This window comes from Hemiscyllium ocellatum, chromosome 12 (genome assembly GCF_020745735.1).
Source record: "Hemiscyllium ocellatum isolate sHemOce1 chromosome 12, sHemOce1.pat.X.cur, whole genome shotgun sequence".
Classification (NCBI taxonomy): Eukaryota; Metazoa; Chordata; class Chondrichthyes; order Orectolobiformes; family Hemiscylliidae; genus Hemiscyllium; species Hemiscyllium ocellatum.
Genome location: NC_083412.1, coordinates 68,859,888 through 68,882,614, shown reverse-complemented (window position 1 = coordinate 68,882,614; position 22,727 = coordinate 68,859,888).

Sequence of the window (22,727 nt, the reverse complement as noted above, 5' to 3'; positions counted from 1 at the left end):
ACCATTAACTACATAGGTCCTGACCTTGTTTGCCTTACTAAAATATAGCTACTTGCATTTATCTAAAATAAACTCATCTGCCACTTTTTGGCCCATCTGATCAAGATCCCTTTGTACTCTGAGATAATCTTCAAAACAGGTGAAATCTACATTGAAATCTACATATTGTTTGAGGGTCCCAAGGGGGAGGTTTAGACGTTCTTCCTTCCACCACCATCTCACCCTCCCTCGCCACTGCAAGAATTGCAAAACCTACGTCCAATCCTCCCCCCTCACCTCTATCCAAGGTCCAAAGGAATCCTTCTACATCCATCAGAGATTTATCTGCACTTCCACACACATCATCTACTGTATTCGTTGCTCCCAATGTGCTCTGTTCTACATTGGGGAGACAGGATGCCTACTTGTGGAAGGTTTCCGGAAAAATTTCTGGGATGCACACATGAAGCAACCCCACCGCCCTGTGGCCTGACCACTTCAACTTGCTCTCCCACTCTGCCAAGGTCTCCTCCACCACCACCAAACCTTTACAACCAATGCCTGGAGGAAGAACGCCTCATCTTCTGCATTGAGACCTTCCAACCACACAGGATCAATGTAGATTTCACCAGTTTCCACATTTCCCCTCCACCCATCTTGTTCCAAATCCAATCCTCCAACTCAGTACCACCTTCTTGACCTGTCCTACCTGTCCATCTTCCTTCCCACCTATTCGCTCCACCCTCCTCTCCGACATATCACTTTCACCCCCAATGTCATCTATCCGTTGTATTCTCAGCCCCACCCCTTCCTATTTATTATTTCAGCCCCCTTGGGCCACCCCTCATTCCTGATGAAAGGCTTATGTGCAAAACGTTGAATATCCTGCTCCTCGGATGCTGCCTGACCGTAAGCGCTTTTCCAGGACCACACTCTTCGACTCTGATCTCCAGCATCTGTCATCTTCACTTTTGCCTAATCTTCATCACTGTTCACTACACCACCTATTTTTGTGTCATCTGCAAACTTACTAACCATATCGCCTATATTCATATCCAATCATTTATATAAATGACAAAAAGCAGTGGACCCGGCACTGATCCTTATGGCACACTGCTGGTCACAGGCCTCCAGTCTGAAAAGCAACCCTCTAACACCACTGTCTGTCTCCTACCTTCATGTCAATTTTGTATCCAATTTATTAGCTCCCCCGGATCCCAAGTGGTCTAACTTTACTGACCTGTTGAATCTTTTTGAACACTTAACTGAACTCAGTATAGACAACATCTACCACCCTACACAAAAATACACACTGTATTTTCTTTCTTATGGCAGTCCCTGTGGCAAGGGCATGTGTTTGGATTTTTAACATGGAAAGGCTATTGAAATCCTGTATGTGATTTCTTCCAGGAGAAAGTGAGGTCTGCAGATGCTGGAGATCAGAGCTGAAAATGTGTTGCTGGAAAAGCGCAGCAGGTCAGGCAGCATCCAAGGAACAGGAAATTCAACGTTTCGGGCATAAGCCCTTCATCAGGAATCAGGATTTCTTCCAGCCAGGTTTGGATTATCACATGACACAAAACTTAAATAACTCGATTAGTTGTCTTAGACCACACTATTTCTTTTATTCACTCCCAGAATAAGGGCATCACCCTCTGGGCCAGCATTTATTACCCATCCCTAGCTGCTCTCGAGAAGATAGTGGTGAGTCGCTTTCTTGAACTGCTGCAGTCCAAGTGCAGTAGGTACATCCAAAATATCATTAGGGAGGGAGGTTCAGGATTTTATCTTGTGGCACTGAAGCAATAGCCAGGTGATTGTGAGTCAGGATGGTGAATGACTTGGATGGGATCTTGCTGGTGATGATATTCCGTCTATCTGCCATCCTTGTCATTCTGGATGTAATGGTTCTGGATTCAGAAGTTGCTGTTGAAAGAACTTGAATGAATTTCTTCACTGTGTGTTGTAGATCATATTGCTTTGGTGGTGGAGGGACTTGAATGATTGTGTCTGCAATGCCAATCAAATGGGCTGCTTTTTCCTGGATGGTGCCAAGCTTCTTGAGTGTTGTTGGGGCTGCACTCATCCAGGCAAGTGAGAAGTATTCCATCACACACCTGACTTGTGCACTGTAGATGATGGACACACAGGTGAGTTACTGGCCAGCATACTCCTTGCCTCTGACGTGCTCTTGTAGCCACTGTGTTTATGTGGTGAGTCCAGTTGAGCTCCTGGTCAAAGATAACACAAGGATGTTGATACTGGGGGATCCAGTGATAGTTACATGATTGACTGTCAAGGGCAATGGTTAGATAGTCTCTTATTGATGATGATCATTGCCTAGCATTTGTTACTTGTCATTTGTCAACCCCACCCTGTTACATTCGAATACGAACTGCTTCAGTGTCTGAGGAGTTGTAAATGGTGATGAGCGCTGTGTTATCATCAGCAACATCCCACTTCTGACCTTAGGATGAAGGGAAGGTCATTGATGATGTGGCTGAAGATGGTTGGGACCCAATATGTTCATATGCTGTAATAGATCACATGATGACGTGGAGACTTTGAACAGCGAACCAAAGATCTTGGTATTATATTAAATCCATGTGTACATGTTTCATATCATGTCAGAAAACAGTTACACTGAGAGATCCTTGGGCCCCAGCCATATCTCCTTGGTAATGGAGTGAATCCAAACTGTCATCCAAGACCCTCCCAACAGCAACAGGGTTCCTGAAAAAGGAGTGAATAAATACTGGAACAAAATACAATCTTAGAGGGTGACTTGGATCACACAGTGTATCCAAGCAGTTCTTTGGATTCGGTTAAATGTAGTTAAGAGAAGACTCAACGACACAAATTTTCTTAAATATGAACTTTTAATAAGTAAATAGAAATAATGAACAAGAGAGGAAAGAAAGCAATAAGCCCCACACCCTTCTGCACACCCGGGACCTCTCAATCAACGGCTGGTCTGGAGGCTTGGTTCGTTCTTGGCACTGTTCACCACCCCAGTCTGAAGTGAAGTCCAACATCTCAGAATAAAACTCTCTCTCTTTTACAGTGTAACACACAGCACGTACAGAAAAACAATTACAGAAAAACATGTTGATTCTGCTGTCCTTGGCACATACAGGAATGTTCACAGGACTCATTCAAGGTCATGCCACTGATGAAAGTCATCATCAATTTTAGCCCATCCTGTAGAAAGGGAGATTTTCAAGTATTTTAAATGTTAAATAGGAGATCTTTTCCTGAGGTTTCTGTGCTTTAATTGTAAGTTGACTTTGGAAAGTTTGGAGTCAATGTTAGATTAGCCTGGTTCAAGAAAATTCTTAAAACTTAAAAGCTTATCATGTGATTCATTTAATCATTGACGAGAAGTTCACATTTCTTTTTAAAAGTTACCAGCCTCTACAATGGTTGTGACAGAAGCTACCTTTTGCTTCTTGAATAACCATTTGTGCAGGAAGTGAACTGGTGGCTCTAATGTGGCAGCTGGAGGTAACAGGTGACTTTGAGCACCTGAGAATCTGAGCGTTTTGAAGCAGTAAGTTCCAGGATTTGTTTGTTCCTACACCAGGGAAGGTGAAGGTGTGAGCAATCACCAGCCTGGATAGGAGGAGGACCCAAACAGTACAGCGACGTCCGAAATCATTCATATTCAGTAACTGGGTTTCAGGTTGATTTCTGGTAAGAGTAACAACCCTTTGGAGGAATTCAGTAAGAATCAAAGCAATAGCGCAATGGAAGATTTTAATGTATACCAGACAAAAGGAAAGAATAGAGATACGGAAATTAGAAGGAATTTGACAGCTAGAGAACTAGACAAGCATTTCTGTAACAGCAAATGTGATTTCCAAATGATGTATTGTCTTGCTGGTTTCAGTGTAATGTCGATCACTGAGTGGATATGGAAAATTTTGAGGGGAAGGGGGCAGACAAAGTGTATGTTTCATTTGAGAGCAATGACATGCTGTGCATAGAACATTCCGATCCTTCCAGCAGAGTTTCAGGAACAGGGAAAGAAATTAAAAGAACACAACGCCAAAGGCAATAATCTCAGATGGCTCCGTAGGAAATGTGTGCAATGCAAGGATCAGGTGCAAATCTACCTCATTACATCATCAACAGGAACAGACTATTCTTTCAGAAACATAAATATCTCCCGTACATTTCAGTAACATTCTTTAGACTTTATTAATATTATGACAGTCAGGGGCACCATTTTAACAGTCAATTGCACTGGACAAAAGTGTTTGCCATTAAATACTTCAACTTTGGAATCTGATCATACCCATAACTGAGTTGTCACAATAGGGACAAACATTTCACAGTGACATCTTTGTGAGAAAATATATTCTGCAAAAGGCTTTCTCGATCTCAAACATCCACCGATGTTATAGAGCAGCACTGTCCTGAAATTTTTGTCATTGTTATGGACCAGGCCAGACCCCTTCAAAACATTTCAAGAAGACAGATCAGACCTTAACTTTGCTCATTGTTTTAAGCAGGTGGAGGGTGGATGTTCCAGGAGTGATGCGGTTGGCCCAACCACTCAGTTCGAAACAAAACATGATTTATTTACAGATTGAAAGAAAGCGAGGGATACAGATGCTGGAGATCAGAGTGGAAAAGTGTGGTTCTGGAAAAGCACAGCCGGTGAGGCAGCATCCAAGGAGCAGGAAAGTGACGTTTCGAACGTGAGGAATGAGGAATGAGGCTGCTGATTTACAGACAGCTGAGTGAAACACAAACAAAGCAACTTGCCTGAAAAGGTAATTCCTGAAGAAGGGCTCACCCCCGAAACGTCGATTCTCCTGCTGTTTGGATGCTGCCTGACATGCTGCGCTTTTCCAGCAACACATTTTCAGCTCAAATTACCTGAAAACCCAATCAACTCTATTGCAACTTAATGATGCTGTTCCAAATACTTGCAAATCCCCAGAAACACCCCCTTGGCAAAAAAGGTAAAAGGCAGAGACAATGTCTGGAGTGGGTGTGGTCATGGTATCATTGGTGACATCACCAAAGGAAGTGACGTAACCCACAGTGGTCAGATGTGGTGGGGGGTGGGTAGCAGAAGTGGTAGGTTCGGTAGCATCCGCAGGGGCAGAAGTGACGTTCCGCATGATGTTCACGGTATCTTCGGTGGCGGCGACATAGTTGTCAGGGCTGGGGGTGAGTAACGTTGATGGGGGCAGAGGTGTCACATTTGGCAACAATAGTGGGGTGCAAGTGACGTCTTCACAAACCTGAGTGTCCCGGTCAACCCATTGTCTCTGCCTGCTCCTGCCCCACCGAACCTATCTCCTCATACCTTGACTCCTGCTTGGTCCAGGATCTCCCCACATACATTCGGGATACCACCCATGCCCTCCACCTCCTCCATGACATTCAGTTCACTGGCCTCCAATGCCTCATCTCTACCATGAACATCCAATCCCTGCACATATACATCTGCCATGGCGAAAGCCTCCAAGCTTTCCATTTCTTCCTCTCCTGTTGACCCAACTAGTATCCCACCACCGACACATTCATTCGATTGGCGGAACTGGTCCTCACCCTCAATAACTTCCCCTTCCAATCCTCCCACTTCCTTCAGACCAAAGGGGTAGCCATGGGAACCCGCATGGGACCCAGCTCTGCTGTCTGTTTATGAGATATGTAGAACAGTCCATCTTCTGCATTTACGTTGGTACCATCCCCCACCTTTTCCTCCACTACTTTGATGACTGCATCGGTGCCGCCTCATGCTCCCACTAGGAGGTTGAACAGTTCATCAACTTTATGAACATCTTCCGCCCTGACCTCAGGTTCACCTGGACCATCTCAGACACCTCCGGCAAGGCCATATCTGCTACCAAGAGGAGCAATTCAATTCCAGGACATCCCAGATGGCCTCCTATTTCAAGGACTACAATTTCCCTTCCCACATGATCAACAATGCCATCCAGCACATCTCCTTCACTTCCTGCATCTCTGCCCTTGAACCCCACCCCTCCAACCACAATTAGGATGGAACCCTCCTGGTCCTCACCTTCCATCCCACTAATCTTCAGATACAACGCATTTCCACCACTTACAATTAGACCCCACCAGCAGTGATATATTTCCCACCCCACCCCATCTGCATTCCGCAGAGACAATTCCCTCCGCGGCCCCCTCGTTAGGTCCACACCCCCCACCAATCTACCCTCTGATCCCAGTACCTTCCTCTGCCAATACAAGAGGTGCAAAGCCTACGCCCACACCTCTACCTTTACATCCATCTAAGGCCCCAAAGGATCCTTCCACATCCGGCAGAACTTTTTGTGTACCTCATCTAGTGTGTGGGCTGCTCTTGATGTGGCCTCCTCTACATTGGGGAGACAGGATGCCAACTCGCGGAATGTTTCAGAGAACATCTCTGGGACACACGCACCAAACAACCCCAATGGCCTGTGGCAGACCACTTCAACTCCCCCTCCCACTTTGCCAAGGACATGTAAGTCCTATGCCTCCTCCACCACCAAATCCAAGCCACCTGACACTTGGAGGAAAAATGCCTCATCTTTCACTTGGGACCCCCAATCACACAGAATCAATGGCAATTTCACCCGTTTCATCATCTCCCCTCCCCCCACCTCATTTCAAATGCAACCCTCCAAGCTGGCACCGCCCTTGGGAACTGTCCTACCTGTCCGTCTTCATTCCCACCTATCCACTTCACCCTCCCCTCTGACTTAATATCATCACCCCCGACCTTCATCCACCTATCATCTTCCCAGCTACCTTGCCTTATTCTTACCCCCACCCTCCTATATATCCCTCAGACCTCTTCCCCCTCCACATTCCTGATGAAGGGCTTATGCCCAAATTCAATTCTCCTGTTCCTTGGATGCTGCCTGACCTGTTGTGCTTTTCCAGTGCCATAATGAAGTAGGTGTATGAGAATTATGCCTATAAAGATGAGAGGCATCCTACAACATGTAACATACCTCATGATTCCCAAAGCTTATCCATCATTTACAAGGTGCAAGTCAAGAATATGATGGAATATGAGCCACTTGTCGGGATGAATGTAATTCCAACAACATTCACGAAGCTTGATGCCATCCTGAACAAATCAGCCCACTTGATGGCACTACATCCACAACTTTTCACTCCCTCCATCATCAATGCCCCATCCAACACATTGCATCATCTGCAACATTCATTGCAGAAATTCACAAAGGATCCTTACACAGCACTTTCCAAACCCATGACAGCTACCATCTAAAGGGCCAAGGACAGCAGATACATGGGAATACCTTGGCTTGTGAGGTGCCCTTCAACCCACTCACCATCCTGACTTGGCAAGATTTTGCTGTTCGTTCAGTGACTTGTGAAGAGATGGGTTAGTTATACACTTACTTTACTAACCAGAAACAATTGTCCAAATAATTTAATCACCAGAGTAAAAGCTTTGGGTGAGACTTTGTATACGGCTGTTCACAGCTGAAAGGGCTAACTGATATCATGGCATAAGCTCTGCTCATCAAGATATAAAGGACTGCTTCTGAAAGGAGCTAACCGGAGTGGTTTTAATGTTTGTGACTGTAGTAGTATTATGGTGTGTACCAGAATGTTTCAGTCATAGTAATGTGTATTTATGCTTACATTGAGCCTGATAACACACAAGAGATCATCCTGAACCTTGTAAATATTGTAAGTCACTCTTAAGCTTTATGTAATAAACATTCAATGTTTATTAAGATTGAGCCTATCTTCTGCTGAAGATTTAGTGGAGGCATTTGGTATCTGTAACTTAGACTAATGCCAACAAGAAGGCAGCAAACCTAGCTAAGGCATTCCAGATAATTGGTTGTCTGAAAATGTTGATTGGTCAAAACAATTATAAGACTGGAAAGCTTCAGCTAAGAAATTTATAAGACGAGTTAATTAGTGTTCAATGGTTCTCTTATCAACATATTTTTATTCACTCATATCTAGCAATAATGGCCTATTCCTGAATATCTTTGAGATAGTCACATTAAACTGCTTTCTTGCTAGTTTGAGGTCCATGTGATATAGGTACACTCATAGTGCTGTTGGATGGGAAGAATGGGATTATGATCCTACAATACTGAAGAAATAGTGTTAGAGGGACTACATTGACAAATCTTTCCAATTTTGGTGTTCTGCTACTTGAAACGATAACATTTCCAGTTTAAGACCTGCTAACATCAATATGTTGAATAATTTTATCTTTTCTGTTTTAGATTTTGAAATTTGACAATCCAAAAGTATTGATCATGAAGTGCTGTAAGCTGGGGAGAGAGTGTTTAGTATTACCATTGTCTATCATCCCAATAGCTCGTCAATTTGATTCTACACTGTTCCAACTCAGGACCTGAAATATGTTGCAAATTAACTGGATGAAATTAATGAAGGTAAGTTATATCCGTCACTTTATTGCTGCATTTCAGCACATTTCCATCTGTAAGACCGTAAGCTAATAGGAGCAAGAACAGATCATGCAGCCCAAAGATCACGGTGACCATGTTGCTCAGTCGCATTCTCCTGTCTTCTCCCCATAATCCTTGGTTGTCTTACCAATCAAGAACCTATCTATCCTAGCCTTCTATACATTCAATTACTTGGACACCACAGCCCTCTGCAGCAATGAGTTCCACAGATTCACTATACTGGCTGAAGAAGTTCTCCTCACCCACAGTTCTAAATTGTTGTCCCATCATTCTGAGACTGTGCCCTTGACTCTTAGTCTCTCCTACCAGTGGAAACATTTTCCCCACTCCCATTCTATCCAGGTCTTTCAGTTTTCTGCAAGTTTTGATGAGATCCCTCTCATCCTTTTAAACTCCATCAAGTACAGATCCAGAGTCCTCAACTGCTGTTAATTGACAAGCTCTTCATCTGCAGGATTATGCTTGTAAACCTCCTCTGAACCCTCTGCAATGCCAACACACTACTCACAATATTCCAAATGTGGTCTGACCAGAGTTTTAAACAGACTCAGTAGTGCATCGCTACTCTTTTATTCTAATCTTCTTGAAGCGAATGGTAACATTGCATTTGCCTTCAAACTGAACCTGCATGTTAACCCTAAGAGAATACTGAACTAGGCTTCTGAAGTCCCTTTACACTTCAGATTGCCAAAGCCTTTCCACATCTAGGAAATTATCTACACCTCTACTTTTTCTACTATAATGCACATTTTCCTACATTGTATTCCTGCCACTTCTTTGCCCACTCACTTGGCTTGTCCAAGTCTTTCTGCAGACTCCCCGCTTCCTCAACACTATCTGTCTTTCCTTTGAGTGTTTGTATCATCTGCAAGCGTAGCACCACCACCTTCAGTTCCTTCATCCAGATCATTAATATATAATGTGAATAGCTGTGGTCCCAACACTGACTCCTGCAGAACTCCATTAGTCACTGGCTGCCATCCTGAAAAAGATCCCTTTATCCCCACTCTCTGCCTTCTGACAGTCAGCCAATTCTCTAACCATGCCAATACCTTCCCCATAATACCATGGGCTCTCATTTAGCAGCTTCTGGCATGGCTCTTTGTTAAAGACCTTTTAGAAATCCACTGATTCTCCTTTGTATAACCTGCTCGTTATCTCCTCAAAGAATTCTTTGGATTTGCCAGCCATGACTTCCCCTTAGCAAAGCTGTGCTGACTCCACCATATTTTACCTTTTTACTCCACAATTTCATCCTTAATAATGGATACTAAAATCTTACAAATGATCGAGGTTAAGTTAACTGGCCTATAGTTTCTTATCTTCTCCTTCCCTCTCTTCTTAAACACGAGTGTTACATTAGCTATTTTCCAGTACTGTGGGACTCTCCCTAACTCCAGTGATTTCTGAAAGATCACCACCAATGCCTCTACAATCTCCTCAGCTAGCTCCTTTAGATTCCTGGAGTGTATTCTGTCTGGTCCAGGTGATCTATCCATCTTGAGACCTTTCAACTTCCCCAGCAAGTTCTCCTTAGTGATCACAAAACTCTCCTCTTTCCCATGACTCTTGAATTTCTGATACCTTGCTGGTGTCCTTCACATGAATGCTGATGCGAGGTACCTATTCTGTTCCTCTGCCATTTCTTTGTTCCCCATTACTACTTTTTCCAGTGGTCCAATGATCACTTTTGTTTTATCTTTTAGCTATCTAAAAAGACTTCTTTTATATCACTAGCCAGCTCTCTCACATATTTCATCTTCTCTCCCACTTATTGCTTTTTCATTTGTGTGCCTCCTGAATTACCCCCAGAAACTCCTACAATTGCTGTCTTCCCTGCTAGGCTCCCCTTCCAATCAAATCTGGCCAGTTCCTCCCTCGTGTTTTTGTAGTTACCTTTACTCAGTTGTAATACTGTTATATCTGATTGCAGCTTCACCTTCTCCAACTGCAGGGTGAATTCTATCATATTATGGTCACTGTTTGTGCGAAGATTTGTAGCTCGGGTGCTCGTTGTTGTGGTTCTGTTCACCGAGCTGGAAGTTTTTGTTGCAAACGTTTCGTCCCCTGGCTAGGAAATATCATCAGTGCTCTGGAGCCTCCTGCGAAGCGCTTCTTTGATGTTTCTTCCGGTATTTATAGTGGTCTGTCCTTGCCGCTTCCGGGTGTCAGTTTCAGCTGTCCGCTGTAGTGGTTGGTATATTGGTCCAGGTCCATGTGTTTGTTGATGGAGTTTGTGGATGAATGCCATGCCTCTAGGAATTCCCTGGCTGTTCTCTGTCTGGCTTGCCCTATGATAGTAGTGTTTTCCCAGTCGAATTCATGTTGCTTGTTGTCTGAGTGTGTGGCTACTAGGGATAGCTGGTCGTGTCGTTTCGTGTCTAGTTGATGTTCATGTATGCGGATTGTTAGCTGTCTTCCTGTTTGTCCTATATAGTGTTTTGTGCAGTCCTTGCATGGTATTTTGTAAACTACATTAGTTTTGCTCATGCAAGGACTGCACAAAACACTATATAGAACAAACAGGAAGACAGCTAACAATCCGCATACATGAACATCAACTAGCCACGAAACGACACGACCAGCTATCCCTAGTAGCCACACACTCAGACAACAAGCAACATGAATTTGACTGGGAAAACACTACTATCATAGGGCAAGCCAGACAGAGAACAGCCAGGGAATTCCTAGAGGCATGGCATTCATCCACAAACTCCATCAACAAACACATGGACCTGGACCCAATATACCAACCACTACAGCGGACAGCTGAAACTGACACCCGGAAGCGGCAAGGACAGACCGCTATAAATACCGGAAGAAACATCAAAGAAGCGCTTCGCAGGAGGCTCTAGAGCACTGATGATGTCTCCTAGCCAGGGGACGAAACGTTTGCAACAAAAACTTCCAGCTCGGCGAACAGAACCACAACAATTATGGTCACTGCTCCCTATGCTTCCTTCTCCTTCACCTTTAGCTCCTGGATCATGACGTAGACATTCCACAAATTCCTTTTCCTGAGATCTGTTACCAATCTAATTTTCCCAGTCTACCTGCATATTGAAGTCCCTATGATTATTGTAATGGTGTCTTTATTACCGGCTTTTTCTATCTCATTTATTTTCTTCCAATATCCTGACTACTGTGAACACTTGCTATGCAGTTGTAGTGTCCATAGCCCTGGATTGGGATGCCGGAGTTCAAGTTCCATCTGCCCCAGAGGTGTGTAATAACATTGCTGAACAGGTTGGGTAGAAACATAGGAGGCCAGTACACCAGGGCTTTTTTATTGCCTTTGCGATTCCTCAACTCCACCCACACAGATTATATGCCTTCTGATTCAATATCATTTTTTGCCGTTGATTTAACTTCACTTCTTACTAACAAGGCAACCCCACCCCCACTACCCATTACCCTGTCCTTTCAATAGGACATGTATCTCTGGATATTTAATTCCCAGCCTTGATCCCCGTGCAGCCACATCTCTGTGATACCCACAACATCGTACCTACCAATTTCAATCTGTGCTACAAGCTCATTTACCTTGTTTCATATACTGCGTGCATTTAAGTACAACACCTTCAGTCCTACATTAACTACTTCCTTTCTCATAGTTGTCCCCTTAACTGCCCTGCCTGTTAGATTCCTGTGCTTTTCCACACTCTCTGTCCTAATACTTGTTCTGGAAACCTTAATAACCTCTGCTGAACACTCTCCCTCTTTTCCTTTTTCTACGATTTTCCATGCAATTGAATCCATGCCTCCCACTGTTTAGTTTAAAGCCATAACCATCCATAGTTATGTGATTCTCAAGATTTCTGGTCCCAGAATGATTCAGGTGAAGCCTGTCCTATAAGAACAGCTCCCTCCTTCCCCGTACTGATGCCAATGTCCTGTGAATTTGAACCCATTTCTCCCACACCGATCTTTGAGAACTATGGGTTTACCTGTTTAATCTTGTTGACCCTGAGCCGATAAGCTTGTGGCGCAGGTTGTAATCCAGAGATTATTATCTTTTTGGTTCTGCTTTTTAATTTAGCCCCGAGCAGATCATATTCCCTGACCAGAATCTGTTTCCTCTTTCTATCTATACCATTAGCAAATATATGGGCCACAACTGGATCTTTTCCCTCCCACTCCTATTGTCTCTGCAGCCCAGATGAGACCCTGAACCTGGGCACCAGGCAGGCAATACAGCCTTTAGGACTTTTAATCTTGGCCACAGAGAACAGTGTCTATTCCCCTGACTATAATATCCCCAATTACAGCTACATTACTCTTCTGTCCCCCTGCTTGAATGGCTCCCTGTACCATGATGCTATGATCAGTTAGCTCCCTACAGCACCCGCTCTCATCCACACAGGGAGTAAGAATCTCAAACCTGTTAGACAATCGCAAGGGCTGAAGCTCCTACAGTACTGTTCCTGAATCCATCTACCTACCTCACTCGTAGTTACACCCTCCTGTCCCTGTAATAAGTAATAAGTAGAGTGGGTCCTTTCTTGACTATATGCTTTATTGAAATCTGTCTTTTGTTAAAATTTTTAAAATATAAATCGTAAATACTGAGTTAGCCTGGGCAATGTTTTATTTTAGAACAAAAAGTGCTATTTTCTGGGTATGTAGATTGTGAAGGAGCAAAGATGGCCTTTAGTAGAGTGAGTTTCTCTTCTTGTTGGGTGTGAGGGTTGAGGGAGAACATGTTAATGTTACTGAGGATTATGACTGCAGGAAGTGTCTGGCTGCGAATTCTATCAGATCGAATGCATCAGTTGGATCGATAGTTAGAGGCAATGAGGAATTTACGAGAGCTGGGGATGTGATGGATGGCAGTTTTAGGAAGGGAGAAAAGCCACAGATTCAGTCAGGTATCTGGGTTAGCTCCAGGAAGGATGGAAGAGAGAGGCAGGTAGTGCAGGAATCTCCTGTGGCTATTCCCATCTCAAACAAGTATGCTGTTTGGAAAATGTAGCGAGTAAAAGACTCTCGGGGAATGTTGCACAAACAGTCAAGTGTTTGGTATTGAAACTGGCTCTAATATAATGCGGAGTACATCGGGTTCCAAGCAACCAATTGTGTTAGGGGACTCTCTAGTTAGTAGCACAGTTTCTGCAGCCAGCAGTGAAAAATCAGAATAGGGTGTTGCCTCCCTTCTGCCAGGATCAGGGATATCTCAAAGAGGGTGCAGAATGTTCTCAAAGGGGAGAGCGACTAGCAGGACGTCATTGTACATAGTGGAATCAACAACATAGGAAGGGAAAAGGATGAGAATCTGAAGGGAGAATATAGAAACTTAGCAGGTATGTAAAAAGGGTGTCCTCAAGGGTAATAATATCTGGGTTACTCTTGGTGCTACAAGCTAGTGAGGGTAGGAATTGTTTAAGAAAGGTGGTAAGGACAAGCCAGGAAACTATTCACCAGTAGATTACAACAGGATCTTGACCAGATGGGCCAATGAGCTGAGAGTGGCAGTTGGAGTTTAATTTAGATAAATGCGAGGTGCTGATTTTGGGAAAGCAAATCTTAACTGGACTTATACACTTAATGGTAAGGTTCTAGAGAGTGTTGCTGAACATAGAGACCTTGGAGTGCAGGTTCATTGCTCCTTGAAAGTGGAGTCGCAGGTAGATAGGATAGTGAAGAAGGCATTTGGTTTGCTTTCCTTTATTGATCAGAGAATTGAGTACAGGAGTTGGGAGGTCATGTTGCAGCTGTACAGGACAGGGCCACTTTGAGAATACTGCTATTGGAAGAATGTTGTGAAACTTGAGTGTGTTGAAAAAAGATTTACAAGATTGTTGCCAGAGTTGGAGGATTTGAGCTCTAGGGAGAGGCTGAATAGGCGGCTGTTTACCCTGGAGCGTTGGAGGCTCAGCGATGACTTTATACAGGCTTACAAAATCATGAGGAGTATAGATAGGGCAAATAGACAAAGTGTTTTTTTTCCTGGGGTGGGGTAGTCCAGAACTAATGGGCATAGGTTTAGGGTGAGAGGGGAAAGATATAAAAGGGACCAAGTGGGCATATGTTTCGTGCAGAGGGTGGTGAAAGTATGGAATGCATTTCCAGAGGAACTGGTAGAGGCTGGTACAGTTGCAGCATTTAAAATGGATCTGGATGGGTATATGAATAGGAAGGGTTTAGAGAGATATGGGCCAATTGCTGGCAAATGGGACTCGATTAGGTTAGGATATCGGGTCAGCATAGACAAATTGGATGAACAGTCTGTTTCCGTGCTGTATATCTCTATGACTCTCTGAGTCAATTCAAGATAGTTAATCTAAGGGGTGTGATTGCCTCCTGTAACAGAGCATCCAGGTAACTCACCCCCTCCCTAATGTGTCGCAGTGGTCAAAGCTCAGACTCCAGCTCAGCAGCTCTGAGCTGGAGTTCCTCTAGTGACCAACACATGCTACAGATGTGGCCATTATGAACCACAATGGGATCCACCAGAACCCACATCGTGCAGTTACCACACATTGCCTGGCCCAGCACCTCAATTTGAATTACTTAATTCTTAATTTCATTTTTAGAAATTTCATACTAGTCCTTTAGTTTGTAGCTTCAAATATTTCCTGTATTCACCTTCAATCTGAAAGTAACCTGCAGTACATTTTCAAGTTAGCAGCCATTACTAACCAATGAACTTATGGTTCACCCGTGATATCACAGTTTGCTATCGGCTGGCCCCCGATCCTGGACTTCAATTTGTCTTTTTTAAAGAAAACTTGCAAATCATGAATTTCAAAAAAAAGCATTCAAAAAGCAGCTCATCTCCTCTGCAGTAAATTCCCACATTATCTCCAAATTTCTTGAGTTATATATTCTTCATGCTGTGTCTCATTTGGATGCGATCTCTCTTTTCTGACCATGCAACGATTACTGCGAGGCTTAGTGTCAAACTTTATAACTGGAGATTACAGAATGCCCAGAAGTCAATTCTATAATCACAAGGCATGAGTCTGCTCCACCCCCTTCTCCAAGATGTCAGATATCTCTGGTGGAGAGGATTCTCAGAGACAGGATTTATGATTTTTTTTGGAAAACCATAATTTGATTAGAGATAGCATGGCTTTGTGAGGGGCAGGACATGCCTCACAAGCCTTATTGAATTCTTTGAGGATGTGACAAAACACATTGATGAAGATAGAGTAGTGGATGTGATATACATGGTATTTGATACGGTTCCCCATGGTTGGCTCATTTAGAAAGTAAGGAGACGTGGGATACTGGAAAATTTGGCTGTCTGGATACAGAATTGGCTGGTCCATAGAAGACAGAGGGTGGAAACAGATGGAAAATATTCAGCCTGGAGCTTGGTGACCAGTGGTGTTCTGCAGGGATCTGTGCTGGGACATCTGCTATTTGTGATTTTTAGAAATGACTTGGATGAGGAAGTGGAAAGGTGGGTTAGTATATTTGTCAATGATACAAAGGTTGGCGGAGCTGTGAATAGTGTGCATGGCTTTTGTATGTTGCAACAGGACATTAATAGGATGCAGAACTGGGCTGAGAAGTGGCAGATGGAGTTCAACCTGGAAAAGTGTGAAGTGGTTCAATTTGGAAGGTTGTATTTGAATACAGAACACAGGGTTAAAGGCAGGATTCTTGGCAGTGTGGAGGAGCAAAGGGATCTTGGGATCCACGTCCATAGATCCCTCAAAGTTGCCACCCAAGTTGAGAGGGTTGTGAAGAAGGACTATGGTGTATTAGCAGGTGGTTGAGTTTAAGTGCTGTGAGGTTATGCTGCAGCTCTGTAGAGCCCTGGTTAGACCACACTTGGAATATTGTATTTAGTTCTGGTCACCTCATTATTGGAAAGATGTGGAAGCTTTAGAGAGGGTGCAGAGGAGATTACCAGGATGCTGCCTCAACATGAGGGCATGTCTTATGAAGAAAGGTTGAGGGAGTAAGGCTTTTCTCATTGGAACAAAGAAGGCTAAGAGGCAACCTGATAGAGGTGTACAAGATGATAAGAGGCAGAGATAGAGTGGATAGCAGAGACGTTTTACCCACAGCAGAAATGGCTATCACAAGGGGGCATAATCTTAAGATAATTGGATGAAGGTTTACACGAGAGGTCAGAGGTCAGTTCTTTACACAGAGAGTGGTGAGTGCACTGCCAGCAGTGGTAGTAGAGTTAGATACATTAGGACATTTAAGCGACTCTTGGATAGGCACATGGAAGATAGTATAATGTAGGATAAGTAGGTTAGTCTGATCTTTAGATTAGATTAGATTACTTACAGTGTGGAAACAGGCCCTTCGGCCCAACAAGTCCACACCGACCCGCCGAAGCGCAACCCACCCATACCCCTTACCTAACACTACGGGCAATTTAGCATGGCCAATTCACCTGACCCGCACATCTTTGGACTGTGGGAGGAAACCGGAGCACCCGGAGGAAACCCACGCAGGCACGGGGAGAACGTGCAAACTCCACACAGTCAGTCGCCTGAGTTGGGAATTGAACCCAGGTCCCTGGCGCTGTGAGGCAGCAGTGCTAACCACTGTGCCACCGTGCCGCCGAAGCGCAACCCACCCATACCCCTTACCTAACACTACGGGCAATTTAGCATGGCCAATTCACCTCTTAGAGTAGGATAACATGCCAGGATAACATCAAGGGTCAAAGGGCCTGTACTATGCTGTACTGTTCTATGTTCAATGTTAGTCTCAATGATCCGTACTCTGACAAGTTAATTTAGTGATGACGATGTTGCTCATAATATAGCATTTGTGGATGCCTGGGAGTTGATGATAGCACGTGTTGCCACATAATTGACATCCAAAGCAAGTTACTACAAATAATGAACTAGGTGAATATCTTCCACATGTCTTTCAAAAAGAAAAATGAGATTTGTCCCAAGCAGATTTAACTGCACCACATGATTCAAAAAGTGTAGAATGTTACCAGTTACTGTTAGATTTGCACAACTACTTTGGATTAACACATTACGACTGGATCCTTAGTCCCCTTACCCACAATATCAGTGAAAATTGGGGACAATATTACATCCTCACTAACACGCAACACTGGAGCCCCCCAGGGCTGCGTACTCTGCCCCCTACTATACTCACTGTATACCCATGTCTGCGTTGCCAAATACCAGACTAATGCCATTTACAAATTCGCTGATGACACCACCATAGTTGGTTGAATCTCAGATGGCAATGAAACAGAGGACAGGCGCGAAGTGGAAGATCTGGAAAAATGGTGCACTGTGAACAACCTAGCTCTCAATGCCAGCAAAACCAAGGAACTCATTATTGACTTTCAGTGGGATATTTTTCCTGTCCCCTACATATTAATAGCACAGAGATGGAACAGGTCGAGTGTGTCAAGCTCCTGGGAGTGGTCATCCACAACAAGCTTTCTTGGACTCTTCATGTGGACGTATTGGTTACAAAGATTCGTAATCAGTGTGCTGGAAGAGCACAGCAGTTCAGGCAGCATCCAATGAGCAGCGAAATCGATGTTTCGGGCAAAAGCCCTTCATTTATTCCTGATGAAGGGCTTTTGCCCGAAACGTTGATTTCGCTGCTCGTTCGATGCTGCCTGAACTGCTGTGCTCTTCCAGCACCACTGATCCAGAATCTGGTTTCCAGCATCTGCAGTCATTGTTTTTACCGTATTGGTTACAAAGGCCCAACTAGGTCTGTGCTTCCTCAGGCAGTTGAGGAAATTTGACATGGCGGCGAATACCCTTGCGAATTTTTATAGGTGCACCATCAAGAGCATTCTGTTTGGATGTATCACTACCTGCAACTGTACAATTCAAGAACAGGGACAGTTAGAAAGAGTGGTGAACTCGGCCTGAATTGGATTAGATTAGATTACTTACAGTGTGAAAACAGGCCCTTCGGCCCGACAAGTCCACACTGACCCTCCAAAGAGGAACCTACTCAAATCCATTCCCCTACATTTATCCCTTCACCTAACACTACAGGCAATTTAGCATGGCCAATTCATCTAACCTGCGCATTTTTGGACTGTGGGAGGAAACCAGAGCACCCAGAGGAAACTCATGCAGACATAGGGAGAATGTGCAAACTCCACACAGATAGTTGCCTGAGGCGGGAATTGAACCTAGGTCTCTGGCTCAATGAGGCAGCAGTGCTAACCACTGTGCCACCGTGCCGGCCATCAATGCCACCGTGCCACCCATAATAGTCACAAAGGCCAACCTCCCAACTATAGAATTTATCTATCAGGCCCTCTGTCAAGGAAAGGCTGTCGGCATTCTCAAAGTTCCATCCCACCCTGGCAATGTTTTCTCCAACCACCACCGTCAGGGAGAAGGTCCCGAAGCCTGAACACACACACCAGCCGGTTTCGTAACAGTTTCTACGCTACTGTTGTGAGAATACTGAATGGCCGCCCAAGCTCTTAACATTCACCCTGTACCTGTGCCTTTGTTTTTGCTGCTGTTTACATATTATTTACTATCTATGCTACTTAACTCTGCGATCTGTCTGATTTGCTCACAAGACAAAGCTTTTCACTGTACCTCAGTACACGTGACAATAAATTCAATTTAATTCAATTCAATTCATTGTTTTTAAACATTTTTTTTAAAGTTAGTAAAATGTCAGAGTACACATTGATCATTGTAACCCAAAAGATTTTATTTTTGTTTTATAGAAATATTCCATTGAACTGCAGCCTGTGTGATGGAGTTTGTCTGATGAAGGGAACCGTTTGTTTACTGTGCTGAGGAGATTCTTTCCTCAAAGCAAAGCAGAGTGGGTGCAACAAACTGTACCTGCCTTATGCTGGGACTTCATCTCAGCCAAATGAAGATCGGAGAGATTAAAAGCTCAGCAGAGAGTGAAGAATGAAAGTGCTGACAATCGATGCGATAGATTCTGTGCTTAAGACCAAAAATTCTGAAAGTCAGAGTATGTGAGAGAAGCAGTGGACTAGGAGAATAAGAAGTGAGCCAGCTTGGCATTTCATTTTGGATCAGAAGAAACCTGAAATGAATGAAAACCTAGCTGAGTCAGAACAGAAAGTCTGTTAGTGAGGAGAATGAGAGAACATCTGTTACTCAATACCTCTATCTACACAAGAAAAGAAAGTGAACAAATTGAACCCAGGTCTCTGGTTCTGTGAGGCAGCAGTGCTAACCACTGTGCCACTGTGCCGCCCATCAATGCCACCGTGCTGCCCATAACAGTCACAAAGACCAACCTCCCAACTATAGAATTCATCTATCAGGCCCGCTGTCGAGTAAAGGCTGTCGGCATTCTCAAAGTTCCATCCCACCTTGCAACTTGCTTCAACTTGCAATGAACATCTCTTCAGTTCTAAATGTCTTCATAACAAAGGGGTTGAATGCTGAGCAAGCCTTTTGGGCATTGGTTAATTTTGAGCTAGCAACCCTACTGGTTTTGTGGTAAATAGTCTACAGACATCAACAAGGAATTAATTATTAGAGTGAAGACTGAATCTTGCAATAATGGATACATGCCAAAATTGGCAGAGATTTACATGGGCTGTCTGTATGGAGCTTTATTGAACTTGAGGCTTTTCACAATGGACATAAACTACTTTAATGAAGATATTGAGAAAATCCATGTGATTTAGGAAAGTCCTACATTTTCGATTTGTGTGAAATTTCCTTTAAACTCAAACTGAACTGCAAACATTCCAGATGTAAAGGGATGTAAAGGTACAGCACCATCTGCGGGTTCCCTTCCAAACCAATTACCATCATGACTTGGACATATTTTGTCATTAATTTATTATCACAAAATGAAAATCCTAGAAAAACCTCCCTAACAGCATTGTCGGCCGCAGCAGTTCAAGATAGCAGATTACCACCATCTTCTCAAGGGCAATTAAGAATGGGCAATAAATGCTAACCCAGCCAGAGCCACATTTGGAGGAAGAATTTTTTAAAAATTCCTATAAGACCGGTTTGGTCCAAGAAATTCCCATAGGGCCGCCATGAGGGAGAAAGGCTTGAAAGCAGAAGGTAAGGAGCAAGCTAAGTACAGAATCGTCAGGTTGCAGCCTATTTTCTGGCAGGTTTTGTTCATAATATTAAATTCAAGTGAAGTTTGTTAAGAATTAATCAGTCCTCTGTTGACATTAAAACATGGATGTAGTTGGCTTCAGAGCCTGAACCGATCCTAATATTGAAGCAGGATTCTAAGAATAACACCTTCCCATTCATTTACAGAAAAAATTGCACTTGGCCATTCATCTCCTTCCTCCACATTGTCCAAAGCCACAAATACACCCGAAGGAGACATTTTGCTTGTCTTTCTTTCAAATCTAGTCTACTGTATTTACTGCTCCCAATGTGGTCACTTTTATGTTGGCTAGATCAAACATGACTTTGCAGAACTCCCCCGCTCTGTCTTAGGATGATCCTGATCTTGACAGTTTAATAAACCACAGTGTTCCCATACTGACATTTTCATCCCTACTGCAGTGTTCCAATGAAACTCAACACATGGTGGATAACAAGAGCTCATTTTCTGCTTCAACGCTTTACTTCTTCTATGATTCAAAATTGAGCTCTACAACTTCACAGCATGACTTCTATCCTCCATTTTACCTATATCTCTCCAGCCACATTCCTTTTGTGTCTTCTTGGCTTTGCTGTCAGCATATCAAACCTGTTGTCTTCTTATCACAGCTAACATGGACATTTATTTCACATCTCTACTACTATTTTGACCACCATTATCACTGCCTTTGTCTTTTGCTCTGTGTATGGTCACTATCTGCTCCACTTGCACGTCCTCCCCCTCTGTCACTTGCATAAAGGCCACCATTTTCAGTTCCTTTCAGTTCTGAAGAAGAGTTTTATGGGACTTGAAACATTGACTCTGTTTCTCTCCACAGGTGCAAGACCTTCTGAGCTACTATAATACTTTCTCTTGTTTTACGTTTCAATGCATTTCTTACAGAATTAAGGCACTAGACAAATATTCATAGTTAAATAAAAAAAAGAGGAATACAATTTGAATCATACTCATATTCCCCTATTAACCACTGTTTATGTCATCTCAACTTTGCTGTGTCAAGGTCAAGTTTCCTTGCTTCTTTTTCCCTCTGAATATCAAAACTATGCTGCATGGTAATGGCCACCCTGATTAAATTATTACTTATTAAATATTGCACAAATTCATACAGATGGCTGTAGTTTGGCCATGCTTGGCCCTCATAGGTGCCCAGTCTAACTCAGATTGCCCTAGAATGAGAAGGTGTCAAAAAAAGCCCATATGGTCTGAGGAGTCTGGAAGGGTGAGGACCCTAGGAGCTCCCCTGGCTGCCTGTGTCCATCTTCCACTCGCCCCAACCCATGATTCAACTAAGGACTGAGGAGAAAGTGAGGTCTGCAGATGCTGGAGATCAGAGCTGAAAATGTGTTGCTGGAAAAGCGCAGCAGGTCAGGCAGCATCCAAGGAACAGGAGATTCGATGTTTCGGGCATGAGCCCTTCTTCAGGAGGGGCTTATGCCCGAAACATCGAATCTCGTGTTCCTTGGATGCTGCCTGACCTGCTGCGCTTTTCCAACAACATATTTTCAATTAAGGGCTGTCAGGGTTGGAGAGTTTGAGCTATATGGAGAGACTGAATAGGCTGGGGCTGTTTTCCCTGGAGCATTGGAGGCTGAAGGGTGACCTTATAGAGGTTTATAAAATCATGACGGACATGGATAGGATAAATAGACAAAGTCTTTTTCCTGGAACTGGGCTAATCCAAAATTAGAGGGTATAAGTTTAGGGCGAGAGGGGAAAAATTTAAAAGGGATATAAAAAACAACATTTTCACGCAGAGGGTGGTATGTGTATGGAATGAATGCCGGAGAAAGTGGTGGAAGGCGTCTGGATGGTTATATGAATAGGAAGGGTCAAATACTGGCAAATTTGTCGAGATTAGATTAGGATATCTGGACTGTATAATTGCTTCTCATGGATATTTCCAGAAGTACATGCAGTCAGCCTGGCTGCGTAAACAGCTGGCACATGCTACAGGTCTGACATCAACACAGCAACATGCCCACCCCATATCTGCCTGAATAGTTGTCGGTTCAGTGCTCCCCACCATAGCAAATTGCCTACTTCACCCTGTGGTGAACACCAGTGTAAGTCAGTGCTAGAGTCAGTCAGCATACACTAACAAAGCAATGCAAAGTTGCACAGGTTGGCAGCCTTCAACTGAATGGGAGGTGAGTTATTTCTGAGAAAGCAAGCTGTCCTTGTGCACAAAGCAACCTGGCAGCAGCATCTAAGTCGTAGGTGTCCCTGAGCTCCAAAGAAAAATGTTGAAGGGCTGAA